The sequence below is a fragment of the Gossypium arboreum genome, chromosome 5 (genome assembly GCF_025698485.1).
Source record: "Gossypium arboreum isolate Shixiya-1 chromosome 5, ASM2569848v2, whole genome shotgun sequence".
In the NCBI taxonomy this organism is placed as follows: Eukaryota; Viridiplantae; Streptophyta; class Magnoliopsida; order Malvales; family Malvaceae; genus Gossypium; species Gossypium arboreum.
The window spans coordinates 61,355,315-61,364,901 of NC_069074.1; the positions used below are offsets into that span (position 1 = coordinate 61,355,315).

At 35.4% G+C, this 9,587-nt stretch overlaps 1 non-coding gene across 1 annotated transcript; it reads left to right on the forward strand.

Moving 5' to 3' along the window:
• Window positions 1–7,983: 7,983 nt before the first annotated feature.
• LOC128293668 (small nucleolar RNA R71) lies at window positions 7,984–8,090 on the forward strand. Its single transcript, XR_008283846.1, has one exon. It is a non-coding gene; the product is annotated as a small nucleolar RNA R71 (small nucleolar RNA).
• The last annotated feature ends 1,497 nt before the right edge of the window (window positions 8,091–9,587 follow it).

A 9,587-nucleotide genomic window follows, 5' to 3' on the forward strand; every position in this document is an offset into this window, starting at 1 on the left:
TTATGATAGTTAAGAGAGAAGTGATGGCTAAATTTGCAAGGGTTCAAATAAAATTAGGCCATATAGTCTCAAAGTTGGGTTTCAAAGGACAAAAAATTCATCATGGTTGACTTGAAAGGCTCAAACGGTCCGAAAAAAAGTTGCCTAAATCATTTTCAATGTTCTATGCTTCCTATGATTTTGGCTCCAGAAACTACTAAGTCAATTCTAAAGACTTAAACTTTCATGCACGCCTAACTTTCGTAAGGAAATAAAAATTTATGGTACGATTTGCATGCTTTATTAAAAATACATTCATATCATTATTAAGCTAACATAATAATTTATTGAAATAATAGAACTTTATTTATACTGAAGTTTAGTATATTTAACAAAATTTCCAATTATTGAACAAAATATATCCTAATCATAATTAAAAGAAAATTTTATTCTGAATGGAAATAATTCAAATTCAATTTTTCTGTCCCCCCTACTTAAGATGAACAATGTCCTCACTGTGTAAAGTGAATAGATACTATACACCAGGTAGGATTCTAGAAAATAGGAGGTGAGTCAAATTGACTGCTTAAGTACCAAGCTCTCTCTAGATCCAGTCCTAGACATGTATATACCTATTGCCACACTTTGTACTTTACGACTTGTTCAAATTTTATTTATGATTTTCCTCTCTTATCATGCAAAAATAAAAATTCCTTATTAAACCTAATCCTAAAATGACCTAAGACAGAAATAAAATAAGGTCAAGATCCCCCATTTTATTTATTTACAGACCCTTCCGAATTTGACTCATCTTTTGCTCCATCATTATTCCCTTTACATGAATCACTTCGCTCTTTCTTCGATAATGGACTCCATGGTTCAAATATAAAATCTAAAAATTTAGGCACAAAAATAAATGGGTCATTGTAAATTTTCTTAAGAGCACTTCGCATCGAGTCATCCATTATTTTTGAGTATCTCTAGTAAGCTTGTTGCTGCCATTGCATATGTTGCATTATGTCCATCAACTTTGACAGCTCATCTCGAAGAACTGGGCTAGGCGGTTGAGCTCTGAACATTGAGGTTTCGTTATCAGGTTCAACTTCTGGTTCTAGTGGTTACACCTTACTAGAGACTTTAGCTGATTGCATTGGTTTGATCTTTGTGGGATCTTCTTCCTCTTCTTCGAGATCCTCACTTTCTTCAATTCACTGATGTAAAATAGAATCTCCAGCTATTCTATAGAAGTCCCAATCTGTGATGTTCCCTGGCTATAGCCTGCCTTCTTTACGTTTGCAATAATTTTAGCTTTCAAGCACAAAATTGTTATTGTAAAGGGAAAGTAGGCTGGGCCAGAACGTCTAATGACACAATTTCGCATCTCTCTCAGGATGATTTGTCCCACATCAATGATCTTTCTAGTTAAGATCGAGTATAATAAGACATTCCCTCTAATGAAATTGCAGTCCCATGTGAGCTAGGCATAAGGCTAAAACGGATGAAATAGAACCATATCTTTTTGAGTGGTGTCAGATATTCTCTTCAACAAGTGTGGATTCCTTGCTTTGACACAATCCACTGAGAACCTGGAACTGTAAGTTCCTCGAGAATTTCTTACAAATTATAATCGTTGTTTTCGAAATCAGGCAATTCAAAAAAACTCATTAATAGCATTCGAAATTATTGGTACCTTGATTCTATGAATTGGAAATTCTATCAACTCGCTTGTGGTTAAATTCACATAGAATTCGCGAACTAGTTCTTCATCCACACTAGGTCTCTTCACACAAAATAATTCCTAATTAAGGGTTTCAACAACTTGACGAATACGTGCCATAAAATCTTTGTAGTTGGTTTCTTTCAATGTAAAGCCTTTCTCTGGATGCATCTGTTGATTTTTGAAGATACTCTCGTATATTGCTTTGGCTTCTTCACAATGGAACTTGTTTTGTGTTTCATCAATTTGAGCACAGGCACGAGTTCTCTTGCAAGGCATGATTAACCTGAACATAAAATGGGAAAATTTTTTTCTCAAAATTTTAATTAAATAAAGATTCAATAAATTGAAAATTAAATAATTAAATAAAATTAAAATTTAGGAGAAAAAATTTTGTCTTACCACCCTTTTTATAAAAATTAAGAACTCCTAAAAATAATTAATGGACAAAAGAGTCAATTTAGGGTAGGTTGGAGGGTTTATTGGCTAAAAATAGTGTGTTGGTGCTGTGCTATGCGGATGGGTGTATGGCGATGAGGCTTGGCGTGGGCAGTTATGCTGGCTGTAGGCCGCAACACCAAGTAGGCAACAGCTTGGGCGCACGCAAGCTAGGGCTGGAGAGAGCTCGAGGTGCACGGATCCTTGTGAGCAAGCCTGTCGAGTGGCACCAAGGAGCAACTGCTGGGCGCACAGAGGAAGAAGGTGTGCGCGAGGTGAGCTGTTGGCCGACTAGTTGGGTGTTGTTGTGGCTACGGGCTTGCTGCACTTAGGGGATTTGTGTTTTGGGATTTTGAGTGATGAATGATGAAGAAGGTGGTATTTATAATGAAGGGAATAGGACTTAAAGAAGAATTCTTAGAACAATTAAATTATTCTAAGTTCTAATCCTAAATAAAGTTAACAACAATTAATAATTAATAAATTACATATAAATTATTAATGCTATTAATTTATTTAAAAATAAAATAAACTAATCCTAATTCTATGCTAAATTGATAAAAATTAATATATAAATTATAATAGATATAATTGTATATTAAAGATTATCATCTTATTATAAAAAACTTATCAAATAAAATATGATTAAATTAAAACTAATCCTAATTTATATAGGGTTGATAATAATTAATATATATTATAATGGATATAATTATATATTAATAATTATCATCTTTTTATTAAACTAAAACATTTATTCTAGAAGCCTTTTGAAAATATTTACAAAAAAGGCATCTAATTTTTACTATTTCTTAAAAGAGCAACCAAATTTTAAAATAATTCAATTAAGTCCTTAGACTTAATGAAAATTTGAAATTGAGTTGCAATTTAAAACTTGGATCGAATTGACCCTTTTATTTGAAAAACCAAAATTTAATTTTCTATTTAGGGAATAATTCCTTGGAAATTATGTTAAAATCAATTCCCAGGAAAGATTGGAGGGGTCACAAGCTGTCCCGCTTAAGTTCCAATCTCCTAGATAGAATTTATTTAAAATACTAATCCTGAAAATATACCTTAAATCATTTATTAAGAAGGAAAATAAGAAAATTTAAACATCTGATAAAATGAACGAAATTTGATTCCGTTCAATCTTATCTCCCCAGTAATGTTTCAGACGCTAAGCATTAACTTGAAAATTACCTCCCTTACCTTGGAGTTCAACAACTCCATATGGATAGATGTGATGAATCATAAATAGACCGGACCAACGTGATTTTAGTTTCCCTAGAAAGAACCTTAATCTGGAATTAAATAACAAAACTTACTGACCTGCTTCAAATCTCGAGCTCGAATGTGCTTGTCATGCCATTTCTTTAGTCTTTGGCATTTTCGTACGAGAACATTTAGAATTCCTCTAGCTCATTGAGTTGGAGCATCCGTTTCTCTTTAGCAAGCTTAAAATCCAAATTGAGTTAGTAAGCTTTGTGCTCTAACTGCAAGGGCAAATGATAGGCTTTCCCAAAGACCAACCTGTAGGGTGACATCCCTAAAGGTGTCTTGTATGCTATTCTGTAAGCCCAAAAGGCATCAACCAGTATTTTGGAAAAATCTCGTCGGTTTGGGCAAACTACCTCCTCAAGTACGCCTTTGATCTCCTTATTTGCCAGTTCAACTTACCCATTCGTCTGCGGATGGTAAGCTGTAGCGACCTTGTGTTTCACTCCATGTTTATCTAATAACCATTTCAACCACTTGTTAATGGGACCCTTCATCACTGATAATAGATCTTGGGGTTCCAAACCTTGTGAACACATGTTTTTGCAAAAACTTAATTACAACCTTAGCATCATTTTTCGGATAAGCTTCAGCCTCAACCCACTTAGACACATAGTCTACTGCTACTAATATGTACTTGTGACCAAAAGATGGCAGAAAAGGACTAAGAATGTCAATGCCCCATATATCGAACAGTTCTACCTTAATGATATTTGTTTGAGGCATTTCATTTCTATTGGTGACATTTCCAACCCTTTGACATCGATCACAACTCTTTACGTAAGCATATGCGTCCTTGAATAGTGTTGGCCAAAAGAATTCGGCTTGCAATACTTTGGCCGTAACATGAGTACCCCCGCAATACGAGTGACAATGGTATAGAATCTTTTGTACTTCATCTTCTGCCACGCATCTTCTAATCATTTGATTTGCTACTTTTTAAACAAATATGACTCTTCCCAGAAATAGTACTTCACATCATGAAGAAACTTTTTCCTTTGATGATATGTCTTATCAATCGACATCAAACCACAAGCTAAATTGTTAATAATATTAGCAAACCAAGGGATATTATGGATTTACCTTTAGTATGTGTTCATCCGAAAACGTCTCTCGAATTGGCATAAAAGGAGAGTTCCCTTCTTGCGGCTCTAATCTAGACAAGTGATCTGCTACTTGATTTTCCACTCTGTTTCGATCTTAAATTTCTAGATCGAACTGTTGAAGTAGTAGTACCCATCGGATCAACCTCGGCTTAGTGTCTTTCTTAAAAAGTAAATAATTAATTGTCGAGTGGTCTGTATAGACAGTCACTTTGGTACCTACAAGATAAGATTGAATCTTGTCAAAAGCAAACACAATAGCAAGTAACTCTTTTTCTGTTATCGCATAATTTAGTTGAGCTCCTATCAGAGTTCGACTTGCATAGTAGATGGGATGAAAAACTTTGTTCCTTCGCTGGCCCATGACAGCTCCTATCCCGAAGTCACTTACGTCACACATCAATTTGAATGGCAAATCCCAGTCTGGTGTGACGATTATGGGTGCTGTAACTAACCGACTCTTCAAATCTTTGAAAGCCTTTAAGCATTCCTCATCAAACTTGAACGTCGAGTCCTTCTCTAATAATTTGCATAAGGGTTTAGCAATTTTGGAGAAGTCCTTGATAACTCTTCGATAGAAACCGGCGTGGCCCAAAAAGCTCCTAACACCCTTTACAGATGTTGGAGGTGGGAGTTTCTCAATAACATCTATCTTTGTTTTATCAACCTCTATTCCATGTCTTGTTATCTGATGCCCTAGAACAATCCCTTCTCGTACCATGAAATGGCACTTTTCCCAGTTGAGTACTAGGTTTTTTTTCTTATCATTGCCATAGTACCTTCGCTAGATTGGCTAAGCAATCATCATAAGTATCTCCAAATACTAAAAAATCATCCATAAAAACTTTCAAATACTTCTCAACCATATCAGTAAAAATAGACATCATACATCTTTGAAATGTAGAAGGTGCATTACATAAACCAAATGGCATGCGTCTAAATGCAAATGTACCATACGGGCAGGTGAATGTTGTCTTATGTTGATCTTCTGGTGCTACTATAATCTGATTATACCCTGAGTATCCATCGAGAAAATAGCAGTAGTCTCGCCCCATGAGTCTATCCAATATTTTTGGTCCAAAAATGGCAAAGGAAAGTGATCTTTCCTAGTCGCTTTATTCAGCTTTCGGTAGTCGATGCAAATTCTCTATCCCTAACCGTTCTAGTTGGTATCAGCTCATCATTTTTAATGACTGTGATACCTTCTTTCTTTGGCACGCACTAGACCGGACCTACCCATGAACTGTCTGAGATGGGGTAAATTATAACCGCATCTAACCACTTGATGATTTCTTTCTTTATTACGTCATTCATGATGGGGTTCAGTCTTCGTCGTCCATCAATAGTCCCTTTTTTTCCATTTTCAATGATAATCTTGTGCATGCATACAGATGGACTAATACCACGAATATCAACTATGGTCCATCGATAACCTTCTTGAATTGTTTCAATACAAGGATAGTTTCTCTTTTTGCTCACTAGTTAATTCTGCTGAAACAATCACAGGCAAAGTAGAAGCCTTACCTAAATAAACATATTTTAAATGTAAAGGTAGTACCTTGAGTTCTAATTTCGGTGGCTCCTCGATTGACACTTTTGGTTGGGCATAATCCCTTTTTCTCTAATTCCAAAGATTCAAAACGGGATTGTGGATTAAATCCCTTTTGATTAGCTTCTAACAACGTTAAGTATTTATCCTCCTCTTCATCATTTGGAGGATCTGATGTCAAAATTTGTTCCAACGGATCCTCAACGTAGTTGAACTCCTTCTCCACTATTAAATCCTCTAAATCAGATACTGCAGAACAATCATCAATTGTGTCAGGAAATCACATTGACTTAAAAACGTTAAATGTTACTTGATCATCCTAAACACGCATAGTAAGCTCGCCCTTCTGTACATCAATAAGGGTCCTTCCAGTTGCTAAGAATGGTCTTCATAAGATGATTGGCACTTCTTTGTCTGCTTCAAAGTCTAGGATAATAAAACTAGCAGGGAAGATAAATTTATCCACACGTACCAATACATCTTCGATTTTTCCTTTTAGAAGTGCTAATGATCGATTTGCTAATTGAAGTGTAACTTTAGTAGGTCTAACTTCACCTATCCCCAACTTCCTAAATATTGACATAGGCATCAAGTTAATATTCGCACCTAAGTCACATAATGCCTTACCACAATACGTTACTCCAATGTTGCAAAGTATGGTAAAACATCCAAGATCCTTCAACTTTGGGGGTAGTTTGTCTTGAAGACATGCACTACATTTCCTCATCAGAGCTACCGTCTCAAATTCTCCAAGTCTTTAGTTTTTGGATAGGATATCCTTTAGGAACTTGACGTAGTTCAAAATTTGTTCAAGTGCTTCAACCAATGGGATGTTGATATGAAGTTGCTTGAGTACGTCTAGGAACTTCTGGAATTGAATCTCCTGCTTCTACTTTTGAAGTCTTTGAGGGTAGGGTGGGGGTGGTTTCTTTACTGGAACTGGTTGATTCGTCTTCTGTTGAAATTTTGCATCTAACAGAGTTAGTAGTTGATCAGAATTAACTGGTTCTAAAATTTCCTTATCGGGTTTTACAGATTCTGGTTCTCGTGAAACTAGAATTTCAACACTTGGTTGAACTTACTTTGAATCTTGAGCGTTAGCTTGCTCTTTTTCAGCTTCGATGGTGTTGGGCTCTACTGTCTTTCCACTCCTCAATGTTAGCGCTTTGCAATGCTCCTTCCCCAGATTCTTTGGATTCTTTGTATCACTAAGTAAATCACATGGTGGTCGGTTCCTAAGTTCAGTGGCAAGCTGGCCCACTTGATTCTCTAAATTCCTTAGAGTGGCGTTATTTTTCGCCATGTATGCCTTTAATAAATTCTCTAAGCTATTGGATGATTCAGCCTGAGCTGGTTTCTAAACTTGTTAGGGGAAACTAGGCTGTTGGGTTGGTCTAGGTTAGGCGTAAGTGTTACTGGTTCCAACCCCTTGGTTACTCTAAGAAAAATTGGGGTGATTTCACCACGATGGGTTATTGAAATTGGATTGCAGTCCTTGCCTTCTTCGATTTTGGTTCTGGTTACCTATGTAGTACATAGATTCTGGGTTTGATAGACATTCTTCAAACAAATGTCCTTCCCCACAATAGACACAGGCTATATTTTCAAATTGTTTAGGTGGCAGTGCTGTAAAACTATTAGAGCCATTAGTAGTAAGATTTTTAAGTATTGAGGATATTGATGATACCTGAGATATGAGTGAAGTAAGAGCATCTACTTCATGTTTTTTGACGACTCGTCTTCCTGCCTCTGTTCAATTGGTTGGCCATTGGCAATTGTTACTGGCAATCCTCTCAATGATTTCATAAGCCTCATTATAAGACTTAAAAAGGAGAGCACTATTAGCAGAAGCGTCTACTACCATCCTCGTGTGAGCATTGAGACCATTACAAAATGTCTCAAGTTGGATGCAATGTGGGATTCTATGATGAGGGCACTTTCGTAATAACTCTTTGTATCTTTCCTATGCCTCATACAAGGACTCATCATCCATTTGTTAGAAAGTAGTGATCTCGTTCCTCAACTTAGCATTCTTGCTAGGCGGGAAATACTTCATAAGAAATCTTTCTGCTAATTTTTGCCATGTGGACATTGAGTTCGATAGCAATGAGTTCAACCAGGCTCAACCTTTGTCCCTCTGTGAATATTAGAACAACTTCAATTGTAATGAATCTTCGAGTACTCTAGCTAACTTGAAAGAATCGCTAACCTCCATAAATATTCTTAAGTGTAGGTGACGATCTTCTGTAGGCATTCCACTGAATTGGCCCACTGTCTGAAGCATCTAGAACATGACTGGCTTTAGCTCAAACTGTTGTGCCTCAATTTTGGATCTCCTAATACCCTGATTAAGATCATTAAATACTGGCACGACATACTGTCGTAAAGCTCTATCCTTATCATCAGCAATAAGGATAGGATTTTGAGCAGGGTTTGCTCCATTTCCTTGGATCAGATTTTCAAAATTCATCTCTTCAGTCCTTTTATTTGCTTGTCTTCTTCGCTCTTAAAAAGTTCTTTCTATCTTAGAGTCTATAGGGAGTAGGTCAATAATTCAGTCAATACTCATAAACACCTGAAATGATCAAAGAAAAATTAATTAAGTTAAAAATTAAACAAAAAAGAATAAACCAAAATGTAAAACTAACAAATTCAAAAATAATGACTTTTTAAAACATTCCCCGGCAACAGCGTCAAAAACTTGGAACGATGGAAATGTGCAAGTGTACACAATCGTAACAAGTAATAAAGTGACAAGTAAATGACGAGTTATTTTACTCACAGAGACCGTGAAAAGGATTATTTATGAAAGCTATTTAAAACACTTTGGTGAAGAAAAATATTTTGTTTGAAAAGGGTGATTAAAAACTAAGATTTTCAACAAAGTAAACTAAAGAAATAAATCTCAAATGCACGATTTCAAAATATGATTTAATCAAGATGACATAATTGTGTTGATTTAATTACATTTCTTTAACTTAGAATTATTAAACTCATGTCTATGTTATTACAAATAAATTCACGGCAACTCCATAATTTGCTAACTTATGAACATATTCACCTACACAAATCCATTCATCTCTTAATATATCCTTATGTTAATTCAAACAATTAAACAGATTTTAATAAGCAAACATGTTATGGCACATGCAAACTCATTAAATTGAACTAATCTCTTGCATATCCCTATGTCAATTCAAACGATTAATAAAATCTAATAAGCACATAAAAGACTACGTGAGGTAACAAGGTATTCTTTCCTGGAAACAGTTTAATCACAATAATCTTGCAAGTTATGATAGGCAAGTGTATCGCCAAATACATTGCTAATTTAACCTTCAGCTACCTTAGAAAAATAAACATGCACTGATTAAGTATTGTGTCCATTAATTACAATTTCAATCCGTTTAAATAACTAATTCATTAGCTACCTCACAATTGTAATGCAAGAATAACTTAGGCATGATTTTACTTAATCAAGCATTTTACCGAGGCCTATAATAGCATAAACACAATTTTAATA